Source organism: Neodiprion pinetum, chromosome 3 (assembly GCF_021155775.2).
Source record: "Neodiprion pinetum isolate iyNeoPine1 chromosome 3, iyNeoPine1.2, whole genome shotgun sequence".
NCBI classification, from domain to species: Eukaryota; Metazoa; Arthropoda; class Insecta; order Hymenoptera; family Diprionidae; genus Neodiprion; species Neodiprion pinetum.
The window spans coordinates 6,460,456-6,488,313 of NC_060234.1; the positions used below are offsets into that span (position 1 = coordinate 6,460,456).

Consider the following 27,858-nt stretch of genomic DNA (forward strand, 5'->3'; position numbering starts at 1 on the left):
TCGGTCTCAGATTCGATTTAAATAACCCTTACCTGACTAATTGGACTCTCAGGAACCCAGAAAACGCAGCAAAAAGAGCGTAGGACCAAGAGGAGAGAAATGGCGAGCAAAAAAAATCCTGCTGAAAAATGTCGAAAACTCAGGTCCTTGTTTTTTGGCTGTAACTTTTGATGCGTCGATCGCAGCGTATTGGGACTGCGCCCAATCGATTTTTCTCGCAAAATTACGTCGAAATAGTGCATGAACGAATTTATTCCAGCACTTTTCGAAATCGCGAAAATTTTCGCCAAAAATGCAAAGGGGTTAGCCTTACTTTTTCTTCAATTTTCGAGCCGAAAATTTCCGGTCTCAGATTCGATTTAGATGACCCTTACCTGACTAATTGGACCCTCAGGAACCCAGGAAACGCAGCAAAAAGAGCGTAGGACCAAGAGGAGAGAAATGGCGAGCAAAAAAATCCTGCTGAAAAATGTCGAAAACTCAGGTTCTCGTTTTTTGGCTGTAACTTTTGATGCGTCGATCGCAGCGTATTGGGACTGCGCCCAATCGATTTTTCTAGCAAAATTACGTCGGAATAGTGCATGAACGAATTTTTTCCAGCACTTTTCGAAATCGCGAAAATTTTCGCCAAAAATGCAAAGGGGTGAGCCTTACTTTTTCTTCAATTTTCGAGCCGACAATTTTCGGTCTCAGATTCGATTTAAATGACCCTTACCTGACTAACTGGACCCTCAGAAACCCAGAAAACGCAGCAAAAAGAGCGTAGGACCAAGAGGAGAGAAATGGCGAGCAAAAGAATCCTGCTGAGAAATGTCGAAAACTCAGGTTCTCGTTTTTTGGCTGTAACTTTTGATGCGTCGATCGCAGCGTATTGGGACTGCGCCCAATCGATTTTTCTCGCAAAATTACGTCGGAATAGTGCATGAACGAATTTATTCCAGCACTTTTCGCAATCGCGAAAATATTCGCCAAAAATGCAAAGGGGTTAGCCTTACTTTTTCTTCAATTTCTGAGCCGAAAATTTTCGGTCTCAGATTCGATTTAAATGACCCTTACCTGACTAATAGGACCCTCAGGAACCCAGAAAACGCAGCAAAAAGAGCGTAGGACCGAGAGGAGAGAAATGGCGAGCAAAAAAATCCTGCTAAGAAATGTCGAAAACTCAGGTCCTCGTTTTACGACTGTAACTTTTGATGCGTCGATCGCAGCGTATTGGGACTGCGCCCAATCGATTTTTCTAGCAAAATTACGTCGGAATAGTGCATGAACGAATTTATTCCAGCACTTTTCGAAATCGCGAAAATTTTCGCCAAAAATGCAAAGGGGTTAGCCTTACTTTTTCTTCAATTTTCGAGCCGAAAATTTTCGGTCTCAGATTCGATTTAAATGACCCTCACCTGACTAATTGGACCCTCAGAAACCCAGAAAACGCAGCAAAAAGAGCGTAGAACCAAGAGGAGAGAAATGGCGAGCAAAAGAATCCTGCTGAGAAATGTCGAAAACTCAGGTTCTCGTTTTTTGGCTGTAACTTTTGATGCGTCGATCGCAGCGTATTGGGACTGCGCCCAATCGATTTTTCTCGCAAAATTACGTCGGAATAGTGCATGAACGAATTTATTCCAGCACTTTTCGAAATCGCGAAAATTTTCGCCAAAAATGCAAAGGGGTTAGCCTTACTTTTTCTTCAATTTCTGAGCCGAAAATTTTCGGTCTCAGATTCGATTTAAATGACCCTTACCTGACTAATTGGACCCTCAGGAACCCAGAAAACGCAGCAAAAAGAGCGTAGGACCAAGAGGAGAGAAATGGCGAGCAGATAAAATCCTGCTGAAAAATGTCGAAAACTCAGGTTCTCGTTTTTTGGCTGTAACTTTTGATGCGTCGATCGCAGCGTATTGGGACTGCGCCCAATCGATTTTTCTCGCAAAATTACGTCGGAATAGTGCATGAACGAATTTATTCCAGCACTTTTCGAAATCGCGAAAATTTTCGCCAAAAATGCAAAGGGGTTAGCCTTACTTTTTCTTCAATTTCTGAGCCGAAAATTTTTGGTCTCAGATTCGATTTAAATGACCCTTACCTGACTAATTGGACCCTCAGGAACCCAGAAAACGCAGCAAAAAGAGCGTAGGACCAAGAGGAGAGAAATGGCGAGCAGAAAAAATCCTGCTGAAAAATGTCGAAAACTCAGGTTCTCGTTTTTTGGCTGTAACTTTTGATGCGTCGATCGCGGCGTATTGGGACTTCGCCCAATCGATTTTTCTCGCAAAATTACGTCGGAATAGTGCATGAACGAATTTATTCCAGCACTTTTCGAAATCGCGAAAATTTTCGCCAAAAATGCAAATCCTTACATTTTCTTCAATTTTCGAGCCGAAAATTTCCGGTCTCAGATCCGATTTAAATGACCCTTACCTGACTAATTGGACCCTCAGGAACCCAGAAAACGCAGCAAAAATAGCGTAGGACCAAGAGGAGAGAAATGGCGAGCAAAAAAAATCCTGCTGAAAAATGTCGAAAACTCAGGTTCTCCTTTTTTGGCTGTAACTTTTGATGCGTCGATCGCAGCGTATTGGGACTGCGCCCAATTGATTTTTCTCGCAAAATTACGTCGGAATAGTGCATGAACGAATTTATTCCAGCACTTTTCGAAATCGCGAAAAGTTTCGCCAAAAATGCAAAGGGGTTAGCCTTACTTTTTCTTCAATTTTCGAGCCGAAAATTTTCGGTCTCAGATCCGATTTAAATGACCCTTACCTGACTAATTGGACCCTCAGGAACCCAGAAAACGCAGCAAAAAGAGCGTAGGACCAAGAGGAGAGAAATGGCGAGCAAAAAAAATCCTGCTGAAAAATGTCGAAAACTCAGGTTTTCCTTTTTTGGCTGTAACTTTTGATGCGTCGATCGCAGCGTATTGGGACTGCGCCCAATCGATTTTTCTCGCAAAATTACGTCGGAATAGTGCATGAACGAATTTATTCCAGCACTTTTCGAAATCGCGAAAATTTTCGCCAAAAATGCAAAGGGGTTAGCCTTACTTTTTCTTCAATTTTCGAGCCGAAAATTTTCGGTCTCAGATTCGATTTAAATAACCCTTACCTGACTAATTGGACTCTCAGGAACCCAGAAAACGCAGCAAAAATAGCGTAGGACCAAGAGGAGAGAAATGGCGAGCAAAAGAATCCTGCTGAGAAATGTCGAAAACACAGGTCCTCGTTTTTTGGCTGTAACTTTTGATGCGTCGATCGCAGCGTATTGAGACTGCGCCCAATCGATTTTTCTTGCAAAATTACGTCGGAATAGTGCATGAACGAATTTATTCCAGCACTTTTCGAAATTGCGAAAATTTTCGCCAAAAATGCAGAGGGGTTAGCCTTACTTTTCCTTCAATTTTCGAGCCGAAAATTTTCGGTCTCAGATTCGATTCAAATGACCCTCACCTGACTAATTGGACCCTCAGGAACCCAGAAAACGCAGCTAAAAGAGCGTAGGACCAAGAGGAGAGAAATGGCGAGCAAAAAAATCCTGCTAAGAAATGTCGAAAACTCAGGTCCTCGTTTTACGACTGTAACTTTTGATGCGTCGATCGCAGCGTATTGGGACTGTGCCCAATCGATTTTTCTAGCAAAATTACGTCGGAATAGTGCATGAACGAATTTATTCCAGCACTTTTCGAAATCGCGAAAATTTTCGCCAAAAATGCAAAGGGGTTAGCCTTACTTTTTCTTCAATTTTCGAGCCGAAAATTTTCGGTCTCAGATTCGATTTAAATGACCCTCACCTGACTAATTGGACCCTCAGAAACCCAGAAAACGCAGCAAAAAGAGCGTAGGACCAAGAGGAGAGAAATGGCGAGCAAAAGAATCCTGCTGAGAAATGTCGAAAACTCAGGTTCTCGTTTTTTGGCTGTAACTTTTGATGCGTCGATCGCAGCGTATTGGGACTGCGCCCAATCGATTTTTCTCGCAAAATTACGTCGGAATAGTGCATGAACGAATTTATTCCAGCACTTTTCGAAATCGCGAAAATTTTCGCCAAAAATGCAAAGGGGTTAGCCTTACTTTTTCTTCAATTTCTGAGCCGAAAATTTTCGGTCTCAGATTCGATTTAAATGACCCTTACCTGACTAATTGGACCTTCAGGAACCCAGAAAACGCAGCAAAAAGAGCGTAGGACCAAGAGGAGAGAAATGGCGAGCAGATAAAATCCTGCTGAAAAATGTCGAAAACTCAGGTTCTCGTTTTTTGGCTGTAACTTTTGATGCGTCGATCGCAGCGTATTGGGACTGCGCCCAATCGATTTTTCTCGCAAAATTACGTCGGAATAGTGCATGAACGAATTTATTCCAGCACTTTTCGAAATCGCGAAAATTTTCGCCAAAAATGCAAAGGGGTTAGCCTTACTTTTTCTTCAATTTCTGAGCCGAAAATTTTTGGTCTCAGATTCGATTTAAATGACCCTTACCTGACTAATTGGACCCTCAGGAACCCAGAAAACGCAGCAAAAAGAGCGTAGGACCAAGAGGAGAGAAATGGCGAGCAGAAAAAATCCTGCTGAAAAATGTCGAAAACTCAGGTTCTCGTTTTTTGGCTGTAACTTTTGATGCGTCGATCGCGGCGTATTGGGACTTCGCCCAATCGATTTTTCTCGCAAAATTACGTCGGAATAGTGCATGAACGAATTTATTCCAGCACTTTTCGAAATCGCGAAAATTTTCGCCAAAAATGCAAATCCTTACATTTTCTTCAATTTTCGAGCCGAAAATTTCCGGTCTCAGATCCGATTTAAATGACCCTTACCTGACTAATTGGACCCTCAGGAACCCAGAAAACGCAGCAAAAATAGCGTAGGACCAAGAGGAGAGAAATGGCGAGCAAAAAAAATCCTGCTGAAAAATGTCGAAAACTCAGGTTCTCCTTTTTTGGCTGTAACTTTTGATGCGTCGATCGCAGCGTATTGGGACTGCGCCCAATTGATTTTTCTCGCAAAATTACGTCGGAATAGTGCATGAACGAATTTATTCCAGCACTTTTCGAAATCGCGAAAAGTTTCGCCAAAAATGCAAAGGGGTTAGCCTTACTTTTTCTTCAATTTTCGAGCCGAAAATTTTCGGTCTCAGATCCGATTTAAATGACCCTTACCTGACTAATTGGACCCTCAGGAACCCAGAAAACGCAGCAAAAAGAGCGTAGGACCAAGAGGAGAGAAATGGCGAGCAAAAAAAATCCTGCTGAAAAATGTCGAAAACTCAGGTTTTCCTTTTTTGGCTGTAACTTTTGATGCGTCGATCGCAGCGTATTGGGACTGCGCCCAATCGATTTTTCTCGCAAAATTACGTCGGAATAGTGCATGAACGAATTTATTTCAGCACTTTTCGAAATCGCGAAAATTTTCGCCAAAAATGCAAAGGGGTTAGCCTTACTTTTTCTTCAATTTTCGAGCCGAAAATTTTCGGTCTCAGATTCGATTTAAATAACCCTTACCTGACTAATTGGACTCTCAGGAACCCAGAAAACGCAGCAAAAATAGCGTAGGACCAAGAGGAGAGAAATGGCGAGCAAAAGAATCCTGCTGAGAAATGTCGAAAACACAGGTCCTCGTTTTTTGGCTGTAACTTTTGATGCGTCGATCGCAGCGTATTGAGACTGCGCCCAATCGATTTTTCTTGCAAAATTACGTCGGAATAGTGCATGAACGAATTTATTCCAGCACTTTTCGAAATTGCGAAAATTTTCGCCAAAAATGCAGAGGGGTTAGCCTTACTTTTCCTTCAATTTTCGAGCCGAAAATTTTCGGTCTCAGATTCGATTCAAATGACCCTCACCTGACTAATTGGACCCTCAGGAACCCAGAAAACGCAGCTAAAAGAGCGTAGGACCAAGAGGAGAGAAATGGCGAGCAGATAAAATCCTGCTGAAAAATGTCGAAAACTCAGGTTCTCGTTTTTTGGCTGTAACTTTTGATGCGTCGATCGCAGCGTATTGGGACTGCGCCCAATCGATTTTTCTCGCAAAATTACGTCGGAATAGTGCATGAACGAATTTATTCCAGCACTTTCCGAAATCGCGAAAATTTTCGCCAAAAATGCAAAGGGGTTAGCCTTACTTTTTCTTCAATTTCTGAGCCGAAAATTTTCGGTCTCAGATTCGATTTAAATGACCCTTACCTGACTAATTGGACCCTCAGGAACCCAGAAAACGCAGCAAAAAGAGCGTAGGACCAAGAGGAGAGAAATGGCGAGCAAAAAAAATCCTGCTGAAAAATGTCGAAAACTCAGGTCCTCGTTTTTTGGCTGTAACTTTTGATGCGTCGATCGCAGCGTATTGGGACTGCGCCCAATCGATTTTTCTCGCAAAATTACGTCGGAATAGTGCATGAACGAATTTATTCCAGCACTTTTCGAAATCGCGAAAATTTTCGCCAAAAATGCAAAGGGGTTAGCGGCTCCGGAGTATCTTCGACGGGTCCTGGATTCCTACCTGTGGGACAGGCACGTGGAATACACAAACGGAGATGGAGAACTGAGGAGTCTGGCAGTGACGGCCGGGGTCCCACAGGGCTCGGTTCTCGGCCCCCTGCTATGGAACTTGACTTTCGACGAGGTTCTGCGGGGGGAGGGGGTTGCAGACTGTGCTATCGTCTGCTACGCGGATGACACGCTGGTTTTGAGTTCCGCTGGGGATCCATCCACAGCGGTAGCACTGGCAAATGCGATGGTAGCCAGGGTAGTCCGGCGAATTTCGGGCGTAGGCCTCACGGTGGCGGCGAGCAAGACGGAAGCTGTCTTATTCCGGCGCTTGAAAAGGGGGGATGCACCAAACACCCCAGACGTCAGGGTTGGTGCGGAGAGGGTGCTACTGTCGGGGTCCATGAAGTACCTGGGGGTGCGACTGGATCCCGGCCTGACGTTCAAAGCGCACTTCGCGTCCATGGAGACTAGGCTAGGGGGTGTCACGAGGACACTAGCGAGGCTGATGCCAAACCTGAGGGGGCCATCCGAATCCAGGCGTAGGCTTTATGCGCAAACTTTATTCGCGGTGATAATGTACGGCGCTCCGGTGTGGGGGGATGTGGCGAGGTCCTCAAAGTACATCCAGCAGGTAATAACGAGGTGTCAGAGAGGGATATGCGCGAGAGTAGTTGCGGCATATCGCACGGCCTCCTTCGTGGCCGTTTCGATGCTGGCCAGGACCCCGCCACTATATCTAGTGGCTAATGCGTACGAGCGCACATTCCACAGAGTGCGTGAACTGCGGTCGACCAGGACGTGGTCCCAGAGCATGGCCAAAGCAATTAGGGAAGAGGAACTGCGCGTAGCCCGCGAGCAATGGAGGGTGGACCTCGGAAGTGCGGGGCTCCCCAGCGAGAGGTTGAGATTAGCTATCCTAGCGAACTGGACGGAATGGTTCGACAGGGCACACGGAAGCATGACTTTCCGTGTGACCCAAGTCCTGACAGGCCACGGGTATTTCGCGGATTTCTTATATAGAATAGGGAAAACGGAGAGGCCGACCTGCTGGTACTGCCGGCTGGAGGAAGACACGGTGAGCCACACGGTGGAGGCGTGCCCCGCGTGGAGAGACGAGAGGGATGCCCTAAAGCGCGTCGTAGGGGAGGATCTGACACCGCCTGGCCTGATCAGGGCTATGGTAGGGTCTAGAGAGGGATGGGTGGCGGTGGCTAGCTTCGCGGAGCGGGTTATGACGGCCAAGGAACAGCGGGAGCGGTTACGACAGCGAACGCAGCGCAGCGTGCACCGCGCGACCCGCGTGAGCGGGAGAAACGGGGGTGGTTCGCGTGTAAGCGCGGGCATGACGTAGGCTCAGACCTACGCGGGCAGGGGTCCAAACGGATTTGCGGGACGGGACACCGGTCGACCTCAGCCCCGTCCTTTGGGTCGGGGCCGCGGTTCGGGGGCGGAGGGGAGAGGAGGGGTGCAGGGCAACTTGGAATTTCGTGCCAGGATAGGTGAGACGTTAGGCGGTAGGGTGACGATAGGGTCATTCCGGCCATGCCCCCTCTTCTTCTTCTTCTTCTTCTGCCTCTCTCTCTTCGGCCCCCGGCCCGGGGACGGCGGATGTGATGGTCGCGCCGGATTCATCTTCCCCCGGATCCGCAAGGGCAGGGCGCTCAATATCGCGAAAATCGAGCACCAAGTGGGGGTCTCCATACGCTTGGCAGCTCCGTTAAGCGGAGCTCTCGTCGTAGCGGCGACAGAAGATGCCCCACCAGCGGGCAGGGTCGTCCTTCGCAAGGGGGCACTGAGCATAGGATGTAGCGGGGGGGAGCCGGGAGGCGCAACTCCTGGATAGGCGTTAGAGTAAGGTCCGCGCGTAACCGCGAAGATGCCGGGGGGATCCCTGAGGTTATGCCTCGCGCGGTTCCGGGGAGTCCCCCCTACTCGTACCAGAGTGGCCGCTGGTTTTTTAGTGGGTGCGAGTCCCACACTACCCTGAAGCTTCTTGCGCGAAGCTCCAGGGTGTGCATAAGGCATTTTTACCAGCGTTATCAAAAAAAAAAAAAAAAAAAAGGGGTTAGCCTTACTTTTTCTTCAATTTTCGAGCCGAAAATTTCCGGTCTCAGATTCGATTTGAATGACCCTTACCTGACTAATTGGACCCTCAGGAACCCAGAAAACGCAGCAAAAAGAGCGTAGGACCAAGAGGAGAGAAATGGCGAGCAAAAAAAATCCTGCTGAAAAATGTCGAAAACTCAGGTCCTCGTTTTTTGGCTGTAACTTTTGATGCGTCGATCGCAGCGTATTGGGACTGCGCCCAATCGATTTTTCTCGCAAAATTACGTCGGAATAGTGCATGAACGAATTTATTCCAGCACTTTTCGAAATCGCGAAAATTTTCGCCAAAAATGCAAATCCTTACTTTTTCTTCAATTTTCGAGCCGAAAATTTTCGGTCTCAGATCCGATTTAAATGACCCTTACCTGACTAATTGGACCCTCAGGAACCCAGAAAACGCAGCAAAAATAGCGTAGGACCAAGAGGAGAGAAATGGCGAGCAAAAAAAATCCTGCTGAAAAATGTCGAAAACTCAGGTTCTCCTTTTTTGGCTGTAACTTTTGATGCGTCGATCGCAGCGTATTGGGACTGCGCCCAATTGATTTTTCTCGCAAAATTACGTCGGAATAGTGCATGAACGAATTTATTCCAGCACTTTTTGAAATCGCGAAAAGTTTCGCCAAAAATGCAAAGAGGTTAGCCTTACTTTTTCTTCAATTTCTGAGCCGAAAATTTTCGGTCTCAGATTCGATTTAAATGACCCTTACCTGACTAATTGGACCCTCAGGAACTCAGAAAACGCAGCAAAAAGAGCGTAGGACCAAGAGGAGAGAAATGGCGAACAAAAAAATCCTGCTGAAAAATGTCGAAAACTCAGGTCCTCGTTTTTTGGCTGTAACTTTTGATGCGTCGATCGCAGCGTATTGGGACTGCGCCCAATCGATTTTTCTCGCAAAATTACGTCGGAATAGTGCATGAACGAATTTATTCCAGCACTTTTCGAAATCGCGAAAATTTTCGCCAAAAATGCAAAGGGGTTAGCCTTACTTTTTCTTCAATTTCTGAGCCGAAAATTTTCGGTCTCAGATTCGATTTAAATGACGCTTACCTGACTAATTGGACCCTCAGGAACCCAGAAAACGCAGCAAAAAGAGCGTAGGACCAAGAGGAGAGAAATGGCGAGCAAAAAAATCCTGCTAAGAAACGTCGAAAACTCAGGTCCTCGTTTTTTGGCTGTAACTTTTGATGCGTCGATCGCAGCGTATTGGGACTGCGCCCAATCGATTTTTCTAGCAAAATTACGTCGGAATAGCGCACCAAAAAATTCATGTTAGCACTTTTCAAAATCGCGAAAATTTTCGCAAGAATGGAAAGCCTCACTTCTCTGCCGATTTTTGAACGGTTAACATCTACAAGATATTCTGCAAATCGGCTCCTGAGATTGTATCTTACAAATTCGTTATTCACATGCTTAGTTGTACTGAAGTTTGAAGGTTCTGAATGTGAGATTTCTGTGATTCAGAATGATCTATCAGAGAGAAAGAGTTCGCGAAACAAAACTAACATTTCCGCCAGGTTACTCAAAATCACGTTTACATTCACATTTCATATCGACTTTTGTCGCAGGTCGATATTTCAGATCTTATTAAGATTCTATTCAGGCGAAACTGGTGTCTCCACAAGTACGTATTGCAGATTCAATGTACGGATAGAACTCATTGCTTATCGGCGCAGTCTGGGATTCCGTTACCAATTCATTACTACACTTGAGCAAGCGACCGAACAAAACTAGACGAACGCGAGAACGGAATGCAGACCAAGAAATGCAGACGATCAACGACACCACAGACGACACAAATATTTTCGAAAATCGAAACGTTATACGGACACTCTCAGAAATATCACGAAGTGCAGAACATAGCGGGATAACGGAACAAACCTCAGCAAAATCAAGTAGCTCGATCGACAGAGGATAATACTAAATTGAGATCAAAACCTGAAAATATCTTACAAGCTAACTTACAGACTACTTCATGGGAAGAGAAATAAATTCCAACACATAAAACAAGATCCAATTAAATGTCGACTGGACATGTATTTTATAAAACCAACAATTGAAGTGCCAGACTAATAATCCTCGTCCTAAGCTGCGCACAGTTCCCTCGTTGAGTACCAAGCAGGGTGATCCCAATCGTTGGTGTGCGACTCATGTCGCCATCTGCCCTCAAGGAGCCAACGAATCACGTAGAAATCGATCCCTTCTGGCCCGACGTAAGTCGCGGCATCTCAAAGTCGGCGGCCTTCCACGAAGTGTACGAACCTCTTGGAGAAAAGAATTTTCTGTAATGCAAATACAGAATTTGAATTCAGATTATACACATATCTCCAATATATATGCATCATCTCTTAGCACAATAAAATTCCTTTAACACAAAGACAGAATTTGAATTCAGATTATACACTTAGCACCTGATCAAGAAACACTACGGAAAATAATATTATCGAAATTAGAATCAGAAACTCGCGTCAAAATTTCGAACATTGGTAGAAACTATGCATGTATACATAATAGCAAAGAAATGAGAAATATTTAACAATCACTTTAAAATCTTCACTGCTTAGAGATATGATTTTTCTTATTTCTCTGTCTTTAAACTCACAAATAAAAAAAAAGTTAAACATAATGATGACGTTTCTTCAAATTCAGTTGAAATAAAATTAGAATGATTAATATTAATATGAAAATGATATTCTTCAAAAGAAGAGAAATATGGAATTTCTTCAGTAATATTAAAGAATTTGTCCCGATTTGAGAGATTTTATAACAATTAACTTCTCTAGTGAAAAAATGGTTTTGAACCGCTTGCCAAAAAGGCTTAAAAAAACCTACCCCGTTTTTGAACAGTGAAACGTTTTTTTAGAGTTTGTTCTTTAACGTGCAGTTTACCAACGTACTTCCCATTTGGTTCCTTCTGTTTTTATGGATGCTGGACCATAACGAAAGATTCACTTGCGTTGAGCAATGAAAATTTCAGTAAAACCAAGTAGCTCAATCGACAGAGGATACTATTAAATCAGGACCAAAGTCTGAAAATAACTTACAAACTCACTTACAGACTACTTTATGGGAAGGATAATAAATTCTAACACACAAAACAAGATACAATTAAATGTCTAATGAAGATATATTTTAGGTTACTATTGAACGAAGTAACAAATTCATATATGCCCGCAAGGAGCCAACAAATTCTATGAAAATCCACTGCACCAACATTTAAATAATGGGAGAAGCTCGGATAAGCCCTAACATTTTAATATCAGTTGCATAACATTACTGTTGGACTGTCACACTGGCTTTTATTATAAGTCAACCGCTCGGCCTACGAACCGCGTGTAAAATGTAAAGAACGTGCTTGGAACGTGCGATTGGTGGGTTTACGAGCTTCGAATCCTCAAACAAGATTTGGTAACTGTTAATAAATCTTCATTCGAAATAACAACGTATGAAATTCCCTCAAATTAGTGCTAACTTTTTGGTCAAAGAGAAATTTTTTTTAATCAATTCTGGCTTTGCCTGCCACAATTTTAGATTATGTTTTCAATAATAAACGTATTTTTGTGAGAGGTTAGTATTCTATTTGCTTCCAATACTACAAAATTTCAATTGTAGTTGTAATAGCACACATGTTTATTGCACGTTAATAATTTTTTCAACAGTTAAAAATGCTTTCTCAAAATAGTCAACGAATTACATTTATTTGTTATAACAACACTCTTTTCTCAGTGCAAGAATTGAAGACTCGAGTTAGCATGCACAACCGTTGTCTCTGAGATCTCTTTTCTTTGTACCCTGAGTCCAGTATTTTCTGAGGACCAGACAGTGCGCCACATTTCCCACACACGTTGCCGTGGACAGCCGCATAGCCCCCTGAGTTCATGCAAGGAGGCAACCTAGGCCTTCCCTGGATGGTCCCAACTTAGGCCGTTTTCTTTCTTTGATTAAGAGAGACGAGATCCTCTTACGCTACACTTTACATCGTGGGAGCGCACTAGACGCGAATGCGGATAATCTATCACTTCACTTATATAAATAAAAAAGCAATCAGACAATTGAATATAGAAAAATGTCAAAATATATATTTTGCAAAGGAAGCAAGTAAAAGTTTGACAAATTCTACAATAAAACTTGCAACTTGAAGTGATGTTCATAATTTGGATTATAAACTGCCCACAATCCTTCGGGCCCTTGACGATCCACCTGGTTCCAGTTATAAATCGGGGACTCTTCCCCATTACCATCTTTCGACGAGCCACCGAACTTCACAATAATCTATTGCATCCTGCGAATCTCAAAGATGTAGGCCCGATCTTTCCAAACCATTAGGTTCACTCCGGATAAGTGACTTGGTGTAGCGCCTATCTTCGATGTCCTTTATGTTCATGAACCTCTTCAGGGAAACGTATGACTGTAACAAAACCAAAAAGCAATTTGAAAATCAAGTCACACACTTCGATTTAAACTTAGCGCAATTGTACGGGACCACTATACTCACAGTGATTTTCAAGATTTCGACTATTTTCGAGAATAATTTGTCATATTTTTGTTAGGACCGAGAAATCCAAAGCGTAATGAGAAAACTTCCTCAAACATAGACTTATATAGACTGACCCCTACCCAAAGACGTAATCTTCCAGACGAATATTTACCAGTTAGCGCTTCACCGCTTGCTTTCCTGAACCAATCGTCTCGTGCTTACACCCCGTCAAGAGTCTACTCCCTAATCGGTAAGCTTACCATCAAGTGAATCAGCTTCGACCAATCATTTTAGACCCGCGAGACTAAGTAACAGTTTGTGACTGTGATACGTGATAACCATGAATTTGTACAGCAATTGTACAACAAACTACTAGTAGAGATCTTGAAGGAGATTGGATGAATAAACGGGTATTAAATCTAAGTGTTGTTACCGATTATTGGTTCAATCGCCCGTAACGATCGTTGGCTCTCCCCAAAACTTGACAAACTTAGACTTTGATTGAGCTGAACGAGAAGTCCTAAGGAGCTGCTCAGCAGATTTCCCAGATTCATATACCATCAGCTACGTAAGTCAAGGGTGTAACTAAATCAGACAGCGAATCAGAATTAACTCGCAATGTTCCTTCTAGAACGTAACTGATCTACTTATAAATAAAATGGTGGCAGCGGACCGCGAATGCCAACTGGAAATAATTCAAAAATCATCGATTGATCAACGTTACTAAAGTCAATCAATAATTGGGGTTGTAATCAATCCAAAACCCATCAGGGATTGGCAAAATGGAATAGACCTAATTCTAGACGGGAGCTTCTTCGCCACATCGTTCCTCCGTAAGCCATTGAATTCCATACATACATTTCGGATTCATAGTTCGAAGCACCAGACACTAGGCACTAAACTTCATCAAGGTCAAACAACGTAACTTCATGAATAGCAAGGTGCATTTTCGATGCAACCTGAGCAGGATATCTCGAAGCTTCGATGGACTCGTCACGAAGTAAAACGTGTACGTTATTAGCAAAATGATACGGAGTATTAATAAGACACACATAATAAGTGAGATAAATATAGTAAATAGAACAGCACTCTATGCAAAAACACAACATACCTATGGCAGATTTGCGCAGGCTCATCCAGTCTGGGAAAATCAAATTCTGCCAAAGCAACATGAGCGAGTTCACCCAGAAACGTTCGTACATGGGATACTTGGCTGTCTCTATGACAAAGAATGACAGGAAGGGAGATCTCGTGATTGCGGTACGTGATGCTCAAGACTTACTTGACATTCAAAGTAATAATACGAAATTTTTCAATGAAACAGACTTATATAGACAGACCAGTGCCCGAATACCCAACCAGACAAAAATCAACCAATAATGGAAGACTGACCCTTTCCTATCCCTAAGACAGTAACTCCGCTCACGGCATGACAGAAAGTATAGAAATTTAAAACAGCAAGGAATATGTAAAATCTCCAGAAAATTCACTTTTATAAGTATATATTTATAACCTCCTTTTCTTAGCTGTTCAGATCTAGCTTTGTGGCATCTACCGTGGTGTTTTGTGGAAGGTTTTTCAAATGAAAGAAGGATAATTCACCCAGGCCAAATAGGGCGCCGGTGGACTAATGAATGATGCAATTGCAATTGCGAAAATGGTAAAGTAGAGAAAAAGAATTAACCAATGCCAGATAGGACGCTAACGGATATACTAAAATCGGTACGAAGATAGTTTAGTAAATTTTCCAGTTTGATTTAGTCCTTATGAAGGTAATTAATTTGGTGAATTCACAATATAGATTTAACACGATGATAAGGTTCATTCAATTTTAGTTGTATCGAAATTATGGTGATTGATCATTACAGTGAAAACGATGTTTATTCAAATAAGAAGACAGGCACGACATTCCTGCAGAGTTATTTTACTTGCCTTGTTTCTAAGAGATTTTGTAAACTATTCGAATTGTAGGTTCACGTTGAAGTGTTCTTGGTAAAAAAATTTCTTGAACTGCCTCGGTTAGAGGGTTTTGAAGAACTGTTCTAGGTGGATGACGTTTTAAAACTGCCCTGATGCTGCATACTGCAACCTTCATCTGAGTTCATTCTTTAGCGTGCGATTGTTTGACCTGTTTCGTAATTGGTACCTTCCATTTTTACATGGAAATTCTTACCCACACTTGTGTGAAAGACTGGAGTGGGCCTCACTAACCTACTATGCTAGACCCAGAGGGCAAGGAGTGGTTCAGAATGAATACGAAGGCCCAAATATTATTTCGACGTATGTGAATCTTCCACATCGGTACAACTTCCATAAAAATTGAAGGAAGCAATCAGGAAGCATGCAAGTAAATTAAACCCTCATGATGGAATCTTCCCTCCGCATAACATATTCATACTCGGAAACGCAGGTTTTACACTTATACGATGCCAATCGCCCTACTAGCTGATTGCAACCTGCGCATAAAACCATACCTGGAGTACTGTGTCTTTCTACGAGCCAGTGGGTCTCCCTCGTCGAGTAGGGATCGAGAAAACCATCGCAACAGTCCCGGGATACTGCCTCTCCACTTCTGGTAACCACATATTTTTCCTTCAAGCAGTATGTTTTTTCAAAAATCCAGTCCCACACTTCCTCCCATCGTTCAAGTTGGTCCGTTGGATATTCTACCGACCACTCCGACATCACGGCCAGCACATCACACTCCAAGCTGCTCATGATAAAGTCTTGGTGGCAACTAGAATAATGAAATTGAAAATATTACATTAGGAACTAGTATCGTAATTGAAATTCATAACAAGTAACATTATTCAGTTACTTGCTTGGATCTATAGTAAAAATTTGGTGAATTTCTTGAATGAAAATCGGCAAACCTTTACCCGCGTTATTCTTCCAGCCTCAAATTCTAATTTATACAAAAAGGGCATGAAATAGAAATAGACAGCTGAGCGTGATGAGCAATTTGAAGGAATAAAAAAATTATTTTGCAAGCCAATGACGATACACCTAGTAAAAGATATTATCCTCGATGTAATGCTGGTATTACGTGATCGGTACATTTTTATAATAGGTAAATAAAAATCAAGAACATTTAATAATAGGCTTCCGTAGTAGTAAAATGAAAAGAGCAGAACTTAATTATTGCACTACGGAAAAAGAATTGTTAGCAATCGTGTACGCGTTAGAAAAACCGAAACGATTTTGGGAAGTGTGGATCCTTCAGGATCAATTAAAAACTTCCATTAAACTATAAGATTGTTATCGGGAATAAGCGAATTGATCGAAAAGGCAAAATTCGTGCGGATAGGTTTGATGCAACTAACAAGATGACAAACTTCAAGATGGGAGACTTAGGGTTACTCAATCTATCAAATGATTTAAATTTCTTCCAAAAAATATCGAAATTCTTTAATATATAATTAAAGAAGCAAGTAGGAAGTGTAACTTACCTATTAGAAAATTCGATTCCAGGAGCGAAACGCGGCCGGTTCCATGTAAACCTATTTCAATTGTATGTAAAATAGTTATTGCGTACACGTAACGTGGAATCAAGGCAGGGCTAGGAGACAAGATATTTCAGAGTTGGCAGAGGCTAAGTTTCAGACTGACACAAGTCAGCTGGCAGAAATATAAACAAACAAGAAACAGATGAGTTTAACCGCGAAGATATGTTCAAATTTGACATTACGAAGCAGGTAGAGCATGTTGCACAAACATAAAGTATATAAGGTTGTTATGTGTCATAATATCCTTAGTCAAATTATTACCATGGTGAAGGCGTTTCCTGAAAAGTAAAAAGAAGTTGACGATGATTATGGGACACTGGCGGTCATCATCAGGCGTCAGGGAAGTTTAAATTGAGAACCAAGACGGTGCGACTAGGATGCATGATTCGAACTCCGACGGCAAAGAATCTGCTAAGAGATGATGAAGAAATTGAAAAACTGCGCATCTACAATCTGCGCATATCCAAGATGACGTCACAGAAATGTAACATGGTACCCATGTATCTGACAACTGATTGCACGTAAGTAGATTGCTTGAGGTTTCTTATTTAGTTTCGAATATTCTGTTTGCTGAAAATACCAGTCATAAGCGCTGAAGGACAAAATATCAAGTTTTTTTCATGACCTACAAAGGATAATTACGTTGACGTTATTTAGGTTAGAATTTGGTGCCTTTATGATGTCACCGCCGATGTGTTTTCTGATTGGTTCACCTAAAGCGTATAATGTATTGTTCCACCTTATTTCCTTACATTTTAGTATAAATGCAGATGCTTCGGATGGGCAAATCAGTAGATGTATGACATAGCGCCTACCTGACTCACCATGCGTTACTTTCAACCGTTACATAGGTAAGGTGGTGTTCCCTGACGGAAACGGAGGAATTGAGCCTGCCAATATCTCAAATCATCGCGGGCCTTGGGTTGGTAATGGAAATTCAATACGAACTAGACCATGTAACTGTAACATACAACCAAGTAGTTTGTAATTATGTACAAAAAAAAAAAAAAACCAATTAACTTATAAGTCAGCGGATACTCACAGATGGAATGTACAAAATAAATGGAGCAATGATGATGTATCCAGGCACAAGTTTGTCAAGCCAAATTGCCCGTCAGGCAGGGCTCTCAGAAGTTTCTATCATATTCTGACCGCGATAACGTAGAACAAGTCAAAGTTACCAAAGAAATAGGACATGTATTTGTAAAGTACATAAAAACAAGGGAATTCTCTATCAAATTGCAAAGTAAATCGAAATGACTTGAAACATATTACAGGTAGCGTCGAAAAGACGCAATGACGAGGAGATCTCAACTCAGCTCAATGACGGAGTACAAACAAGCGGATATGATCCATTAATATTCAATTTTCTGTAAGGCTTTCTGTAATCCTTTGTTGGTCGTTTGTAGGTGTTTTTTGACGCAATCCAGATGCTTGCTAGTCGTAAAAATTAAAACATTTGTAGTGAGGCATTAGTCCCTTGAGTTTGTCCATGGCAGCCGTGGCGCATTTAACTTCGATAGCTTCTCATTAACTGTAAATTGCATTAACGTAATTTTCCGTACGATGAATCATTGTATTGGTGAATTTCAATACAATTTACAGTTAATGAGGAACTGTCGTAAGTTAGATGCGATGGAATTGTACGAGCTCCCGGAACTAGTTCCTAACTACATTCGTTTTAGTTTGTTTTCTTGAGGGAGAAATCTTTTTTTCAATTTTTAAAGATAATTGAGGGACTATTTAAGATTGGGGAAATGGTAATAAACATCCGCAAACGATTCCGCAAAAGTAGAACTCTATTCGATGGCAAAATATGACTATAAGGGACTAATGTCACAAAAATTCTCTAGCCGATTTTTCCAATTAATAATGACTAAACTATCGAATATCGACCGTCGAGAACTCATTATCGAACATCAGCAAACCCACAATAAACGATTTAAAACAATCAGCTCATTCGGGTCTTGATACAGAGCTAAGTATAAATGGCGTTGATTTCGATTGCGTAGCTCAATATGGTCTCGTCCAATGGCTGTGTCACCAAATTGTGAATTGTGATAATTTATATGAATTGCTCCCGGAAAATGATTTTTGCATACCGAGTATTTTTCGTCACAATCATAACCTCTAATTCGCACCAGGTGCCAAATATTAATTCACGCAGAAATGAAGTACGTGTACTTTCTACCTTACGAGTCAATACATTGTTTCCTTAAATCTGTTCCATTGTAAATAATTACGTTCAGCGATCGTGCGGCGGCTTCAGATCTCGTTTGACTTGTCATCTTCGTTGCTAAATGCGACGTCGAACGATGCGTCAAGTGTGAATATTTTTAAAACTCCTAAAGCATCGTACGGAACGAAACAGCATATGCTGATTTCATTCGTCATGGAAAATAATTTATCCATCGTCGGTTAGGTTTCTCGATAACCAGAAACAAGTCTGTAATCGCAAAAACGTGAATCAGTTTTTGCGCCGTCTTTTTGTGGCAATACAGCTTTCGGTTGAAGCGTTGGCATCTATCAAAAGTCCAGGTTCCGCTTTTTCGGTAGCAAAGGTTCAGGAACCGGAACCTCTGTGGAAGGGTCCGAAGTTCGGAGAAACGAGTCCACATTAGTTCCGGAGAATTATTTCTCGATTGTCAGTTTGGTTTTTAGGATAACCAGAATTGAGTACTGAAACTTGTTCAGATAATTTCATTTCGTATCAGTTGTTATTCAAATTCGTTAAATGAATTATAAATATAATAAAAATTCAAGACAAATGATGTGGTCAGTCAGGGAAACATTAGATTTGATGTAGACTGATATGCCACATGTTAAAATCAGATTTGATGCACCATTGGCACACGTACTCGTAGATATATCATTCTGGTGGCAATTTTTTATACATATTGTATCGCGAGTTAAACCTAAAAATAATCTAGCGTAAATAACGAAAAATCGTTTACACTTTGGCACAACTCTGTCGAAAGATGCTTATATAATCCAAAAATGCTATACTTACAAGCTATACGCCACAGAGCGGCGAAATCTTACTCTTTTGAAAGATGTATAAGACATATAATTGTGTATTATAATCAAACGATTTTGGAAATTAAAGGATAAGAATTCAGAAAACAATCGAGAATTAAAAATCAAGATTCGATATCGGAAAAAAGACTTAACCTTCTATTGGGTTTGCTAGTGAAATACCCACAACTAATTGTAAGATAAATCGTAGATTAAACTACTATTACATTATTTGTTCGAAATAACGGCCGTTCACTTAGGTATACTATAAAAAAAATCGTGAATATGAGGAAAATAGTGCAAATAAGTGGATGACGCTAATCACCTCCACGAGTACTGAATAACCAATGTAACGTGAGGTGGTAAAAGACCAAAAAGGAAAAACAGTACTCCGAGGAACTTGAATATACTATCTAGCTGTATTACTCGTGTACTAAGTAAAATTACATAAATTCTAATTACGCATAATATCAAGTTTTTGGAAAATTATCTATAAGAAATTGTTAAACTAATAATGGGTGAATATTGGTCAGTGAATAGTACTGAACTGTAATCACCATTAATGAATTAACATACAGAAACAAATATGGGAAAAATGAATTGATCTAACTTAGACTATACTGTTGACTAATCTAACCTATAAGTGTATTTAACATATTCAGGAAATAGTGTAAATAGGGTAATTCCCCTAATGCAACGTTAGTCTAAAACGCTGTGATGCATAATATACTGGTGAGCCTGCAGGCGGTTATGAACTTCGGTTGGCACCATTAAAAACGATGATTCAAAACAGTAGTTAGGACAAATGATACAATCGACCCGTAGATTCTGTTCACTCGGTAGTACTAACCATAAGCTTGAAGTACTCGTAAACCAAATGAACGTTGAAAGGAAGATGATGAATGTACCCCCTGATATTTGATTCTAGACCAGATGGAGTATGAGAGCCTGACATTCCGGGGTAAAATCCTCTCTTTTCAAATACACTTGAAGTCCTTGAATTCTGATTAATCATATTACGTAGTGTAGAAAAATCCTTACATGGCCATTCCATCTCGTTGTTCAATTTCTTCACGCATACGAAGACGTCGAGATGATTCACTGACTAAATATCCAGTGAATGAACGATCAGTAGTCAATCGTTCATCAATTACACTAGAAGTCTTTCGTCTCAGACTAATCGAAACGCGTAAGGTAGAAGAATCCTCTGGTTGCCATTCCATCTCGTTATTCAACTATTCATGCATGCGAAGATTTTTATATGATCCAATTACTATTCTCATGAAATAACCAGACCATGTTGGATAAGTGAGTTGAATGACACGTCTTGAATCTAATTTCGCCTGATCATTATGTACGTACGTTCTCTTAGAAGCATTCGCCGCGTTTGATGAAACTTGCAAAATATCTGCAGCAGGCAACTCTTTTGGCCAGGGTGATGGCCTCTTCATGTTGATTGCAAATTTGTTCTTGATTTCAGAAGTCAGCCACTCCGTCTCGGTGTTCAAGTCTTCACACATACGAAGATTTCTAGATGATCCAGTTAATAAGCGATCGGTGGTAAATCAGTCGTTAACTACGTTCGTAGTCTTTCATCTCAGACTAATCGAAATACGTAGGATAGAAGCATCCTCTGGTGGCCATTCCATCTCGTTGTTCAACTATTCACGCATGCGAAGCCTTGCCTTGGTGAAAGCTTTTTCATGTTAATTGGACATTTGTTTTTTATTGTGGAATTCAACCACTCCGTCTTGTTGTTCCACTATTCACGAATACGAAGATTTCTAGATGATGTAGTGAATAAACGATCAGTGGTCGATTGTTCGTAAATTCGCGTTCTTTTGAAAGCGTTCCCTACAGTTGGTGGAACTGGGAAGCCACAAGCCTTCATTTTAGATTCCAACGAACGAAACTGGAGTGCGTCTTCTCGTTGTCGAGTAGTTCTTATCGGCGTCATTACGAATATCACCGCATTGCGTTTTACATAAGAATATAATTTGAAAACGGAGCAAAATTAATTCCTATAATGTGATTGTGATAATCAAAGTTCCTTGAAGCATTTTTCTGGCTCGTTATTTTGAAATTGAATATTAAAACAGCGATAGTTGGAAATGTAGAAAATTACATTTCACGTCGGTAGTTAATTGGTGTGACTATTGTGAAGAGAACTCTTAGTTCAAATTCACCGCGTAGTGAGAATTTTGACTCTGGAGGTATAATATAAATTTGATTACTAAGAGAGCAAGTGAAACAGATATAAAGACTCGATCACTTTTGAGAAGACGAGCGATAGAGATAACATGTAAAGAAGTTCTTTAGTCAAGTAGTACAATTTAACCGTTGTGAAATATAAATCTCTTTAATACTGATGTTACAACTAAATTAAAATGAAACAAGATTAACTTAATCCATTAATATGAAGAAGGCATTCAATACGTAGAAAATTTAAATTTCGAGAGAAAAGGCTTAATTGAACAATGTGAATGTGGCGGAGATTTGGTAATCTACATTTATTCTTATAAATGCCATCGCAACTTGTAACTAAATACATTATTAATATATAAAGAACTATGAAAACGAAGTTGAAGAAAATATATAAAGGTTTAGTCTACGAAAAAGATATCAACGATAAATTTCTTCTATGATCATCTTCGATCACCTCATCTCATCTCCACCTCATTTCGAATAACATCTACAGTTCGAAATAAAGATGATGAATCGTATTTTCTCGACCTCAGAATGTTGAATTGAAATGGTAATCTTGGTTATGGAGTTATTATGGTTCGATATAAACGTGAGGTTAATTGATAATTTTCTCTTCCTACTTCTTTATATATAAACAAATAACGATAATATAAATACTCACGTACTCATTATAAACTAATTTACATGTATTTCACTGCTCCAGTGACAACCTTTTGAAGCGGTATGAATGGATGAGTGAGGGAATAATTCTATATATACCTAGAAGGCCAAAAAAGAGATTGTAAACAAGTCAACAGGAAACTGTTATTCATATAATGTTACCATTAAGCATCTACGCAAAGAAAAAAACCATAAATAACTAAATCGATATAAGTAAGCATCCAAAAATTTTCTTGGATAAATAAACTGTCTTTGTACATATTATTTGAAAAAAAGCTTCGCCGCGTTAAAAAATAAATCACAAAATGAATATATGTTAGTGAAGTAAATTATAGAATTTCACACTATAAATGAGGTGCTACGGATTTTGTTACCTTTTGAAATATACGCAATATCTTAGAAGCTACGGATGCAAAATGCAACTTCTGAAAAACTATCATTAATCTATATGTATTACACAGGTGTATGTAATACTAAAAATTGTCACCAGAATAAAATACGCGTCAATAATGCCACCTCGACCATTGTACATAAAATTGAATAAGATTCGTGCAAAAATCTGATCATGACATGTAACGACAAGCGTTTTTAAGTACGCGTTCACTATCAATTTTACTGACAATTAAGTTGCCTGTGACAATATTGTAATTTCTGAAGCATGACTACAAAACAACACCGCATAGAAGATCAATGGTTATTGCATACTCATACTGCTTCGTAACTGTTACGAAAAAATACAACAGTACGTGATACAAATTGATATTTTGTATACCTTTGAAAAGTTAGTCAACGAAAGAATCTGAATCACTAGTTGAGTGTAAATCAACATGACAAACAAATTTTAGCAAAAAATCGGTAAGTATAATACACTTTGAAAATAATTAAACAGTATTTGAAGCTTGTTTTTAAATGATTGAAAATAATTTTTCTTTAAACTGGGTAAAACGTGCACAGCAATGATATGTCTTTGTATAATGAGCAAAACCTTTTTGTTTCTGACTCAATCGTAATGTTCCCTTTCCAACATAAAAAGCGGAACAAAAGCGGCATATATTCCCTCTTTACTTTTCTTCATCATTTGTTGGAAAAAAGTAGCACTATTCTCCCGCATTTGCGAAAAAAACAGTATCGGTATCAATATTTATTAATGCAATGTCTGTTCTTGAAAATTGTCGAGTTGAGACTCGCCGTACCATGGGAAGGTCGTGAATAATTCGGAGCCGTGCACGTCGAGTTCATCGGTAAGGTTATATTTTGTTTCGTCCGTACTTACTTTTCTTGCGGGTAAATAATACGTTTACAAAGAAAAGGATGAGAATCGATTGTGGAAACACACGGAAAACTGGTTTGAGAAAGTAGAGCGAGGATCAGACCGGCACATCCGCTTCCGCTGAGCGTTGGAGATTTTCTGACTCGGCGGCCGGTCGGCGGAGAGGCGGAGAGACGGAGCGAGAGCAGCGCGACGCGCGCGCCCTCTGGCTAGGACCTCTATCTCTTTCATGACCACGGTCTTACATACAGGGGCTGGATTCCGACCATCAAGTGAGTTTGAGTTAGTGAGTTCTACGGTTTTCCGTTCTCCATACTGTTATTATAGTCGATGGTTAATGAACATCACGGTCGGTACAGAGCTTATCGATGTTAAATATTGTTACGAAGTGGCACACGCTGTTGATAGACGGCGATAGCTAAGAAAGGAGAGAAAAATAGATGTTAGTTCTGACGTTTGTTTGTATTAACCATACATAACCTCTTATTCCTTTTCAAAAGGTTGGGTGTTGAGTATACTGTATACTTCTTATTTTAGAGTTATTTTACTAGAATGCGAATTTTGTTGTACTCACTTGTCACCGAGGAGGTCAAAGCGTCATAGGAGGTTACGTTAGAAACCGTCACCACAGGCAAAAAAATAATAGAAATAACACGGGGTGCTAGTGGGTGGGCAACTACCACGAGCAGATAGAGAACGATTTATTAGCCGCTAGATGGCACAAACCGCAAGTTCCTGAGCCATACACTATTCAGAAAAGAAGAGATTGACATCACACTACACATTTCCGTTTCCATAAAGACGAACACGAACTCACTTGATGTTCGGAATCCGGCCCCAGGCCTCGCCTCGCTAGCTGAGAGAGCCAAAGGTTTGACAGGGCCGGGAATTTCCCTACATGTGGCATTTATGGCGCGACGCTGACTCTTCGCCTCGACTCGGGGGCGAGCCTGCACTTTTTCACATCTTTGATCAGTCTTCGCCGCGCTCTTCGTGCATACGCACATATTAGTTAGCTTCATTTTTTCCCTGCCTTTCGCATTCCTACTACGCCATCCTAATTTCTGTAACCTGACTTTTCTCGTTAATAAAGTATTTGTTAATCCCATATTACTGTTAACCATAATCTCTGGCGTCAATCATTCACTAATCACCCGACAGTACCACAGTCAATGACACGTTTGGACTATGTTGAATTATTTGTCTCAAACAAGTTCAACAATTACATAGACAAAAATCTCAAACAGGAGAAAGCCAAAAATAACACTTTGGAAATGAAATTCAATCAAGAAACTTTAAATGATATAGTCGCCGAATGCTCGAGAACAATTCCAAACCAACATATACAATGCCGTCATTGATACTTTGAGTACAGAATTGCAGCGTCGAAGTCAGCTTCATCGAAAAATCAACTTTTTAGATAAGTTCTCGACGTGGAGTTCGAACTAAATAGCAACTGGTGCTATGAATCTTGTGTCCAAATATACCAAAGACTTGGAACAAAGTTTACGTGAGGAATCCTTCACCTCAGCAACCACTTAAAGACCGTGGTTTTGAAAAAATTACTGTTATTTCACAATATCCACATTTGATTTGAAGCATCGATCGGCGTTAAAGAAAAGTGCAACACTGCAAATTATCTGTTCCAATAAACGTATCTACATGTCACAACATAATCGTAGACTAATCTCGCAATAATCAGTCGCGAACAAAAGGCTTTCAAAAGATAAATGATGCTTTTTGCTACAGTAATTTTACGATTCGGTATCTATTTAACCGTTTGTCAATTAGAAACTGTTCGATAACAATTACAAAAACTTGTAAGTTCCAGGAAATGTTTTCATCGAAAGTACAATCCGATCCAAGAGTCACCTGTTGTCATATTTTGTCAGCGTTCACATATATTTCAATAGTCATGTACGACTAAAACCCCAACACAATAAACGGGGGTTAGCGAAGCTCACAGTGAGCGAAAAATAATAAATTTAGTGGTTACCTGCAAGATTTCCCCACCGCCTGTTAAAATGGATCACCCGATCGAAACGTTGAAGCTCAAATTCAAAACCATAGTCCTTGAATGACCTTTCTGACGAACCACTACCAGTTATCTTTCATCGGGTCACGGAATCTCAACTTGTTTGGATGATCCCTCTCGAAGTCTTGATGCATAACTCTTATCCTGGCGCTCTTTTTTAAATTACTATACTATAAATTAATATATATGTCGCATCGCCAAGGAGTTCGAGATTTTCAAGCGACGCTGCGTCCAAACAGTGTTCTCGATTCCCGGCCGATGCTTATGCAAACCCAAGTGCGAGGCGCCAAGGGATCGGGCTCTATGGCTGCAGAAGAGGTTGCGCCTTATGGGTGCATTTCTGGGAACAGACTCACCCCCTTACGGGTGGTGTGGAGGGTAAAAACAACTAATGGCTTACGTGACGGAGGGACGGCGATTTTTGGAAGTGGAAAGAAAAGGAGGCTTGACACACTTCTTTTGGGACCACGACCGAGAGAAGACGTTCTAGATCATTACACCGATATTTGAATATTGTATCATTGACCTGCATATGCAATAAAACTGTATTTAACCGTGTCACTGCGGCAGTCAGTGAATTAAATTTCGTGTAATCTGACATATATATATATGTATATACTAGAGAAGCTTCAGCCCCCTGTGAGGTTCGCGCACCAATTTCCATTGTCGAGTTTTAATGGAAGGGGGGAGGGAAGGCTGTAAGGGGTCAGATTTTTGTAGGTATAGGAATGTACATGTACAAAGGATTGAGTATTTGGGGTAGAGGGTTAAATCTTCATAGCTACAAGGGCATAAACGTAGGATGAAGGGTTGAATCTGCACTGGAGACACACATCCAGACTCCGATACGGGACACTTTACAGGGTAGCGAATTAAACATTTGAAGATTTTTTTTTATTTTTGTTTCGAGTATACGCGACAGCAGGCATGGAGTGAGCGGGAAATTTGACAGCGCGTTGCGGCAATATAAACGAAGAACTTTGACATAGGAAAGAAAAGAGCGAAGCTACACCGCGAGTCCGGCGCATCGAAGGGATGTGGAGAGAGCGCCAACGAAGAACTCCCAAAGCAAGAGAATCCAAGGCCGAAGAGATTTCCTCATATTGGACAGCGAGTCGTAGCCGAAAAATTACAGCATCGTAAAACGTCAGGAAACTGTCGACACGCAACTAGCGAACGATGGAGCACCGACAGCTTGACAGCAAATCAACGTTAGCGATAAGCTAGACTTCAAAAATTTCTTAACCCGAGAACGAATAAGATCTGGGTAATTTTTCGCAACCTGTAGCACCGATGTTCGAATTTCGACATTTTTCGAGAGAGTTAGTGGAGATAGTTGTTAGGGGTGTTTTTGGATTGAGAGCTAAGTCCTCCCGGATGTCTGACTACACTGTGGGAGATTTTTTAGTGTCACTGAGACCCGGTAAGCGCTATTAATTTTCTGTGGACCGATTTCGAAAACAATTTAGATCAGCGCACAATTAACGGTTGGCCGTTTTGGTAATTTAGTTACGAAGATACTCGAAATTCGTTTGCCATTTTTGTTGCGACGTATACATTTACATTAAAATAAGTAAATTCGACAGATTAATTTAATTATAAAATTACCGTCAGCTTTTATAACTAGACCGATTGTAGAATTCTAAGTACTGATACACCGATTCCGGTATGTGACCAGTACACATCTAGCAAGACAATATGTTTACTCGGGATTCTACAATTGAACTAAAAATACCTTTCTCGATGGCAAATCAACGCGTAAAAATTCCCTTAACACGAGCTTTTCTCATTTTACAACATTCAGTTGGTCGGCAGATATGTATGGTAACCAGCCTAGACAGCGTGGTCGCGAAATTATTGCCTATTGTTCAACTTTTTAAATTTCACCTGATCTTTTTCGCACCTTTCATGTCCTTCAGGTCTCTTTCCCACCAATCCTAAAATTTGTTATATTCCGAGTGATCAGAAATCGCAAGACTATGGATTTGACTCACTTATAATTAGCAACTAATAGCTAAACCTCAAGCACCTCAATAAAAACTGGAACTCTACAACAAGTCGATTAATTATAAAACGTATTTGGTGTGAACATGAATAGTACTTTGTGAGTCAAACAA

The 27,858-nt window shown here is 40.8% G+C and overlaps 1 long non-coding RNA gene across 5 annotated transcripts in view; it reads right to left on the reverse strand.

The window, feature by feature from the left end:
- Positions 1-10,585: 10,585 nt before the first annotated feature.
- LOC124214942 (uncharacterized) overlaps positions 10,586-27,858 on the reverse strand; it is a 159,708-nt gene continuing 142,435 nt past the window's right edge. For 2 of the 5 annotated variants that reach the window (XR_011176562.1, XR_011176561.1), the window contains exons 2-4: positions 16,500-17,516; positions 15,525-15,787; positions 10,586-12,981 (exon numbers count right to left, since the gene is read on the reverse strand). This is a non-coding gene — a long non-coding RNA (uncharacterized lncRNA). The remainder of the gene's footprint in view (positions 12,982-15,524; positions 15,788-16,499; positions 17,517-27,858) is intronic. The other 3 variants (XR_011176565.1, XR_011176564.1, XR_011176563.1) reach the window with 3 other exon arrangements.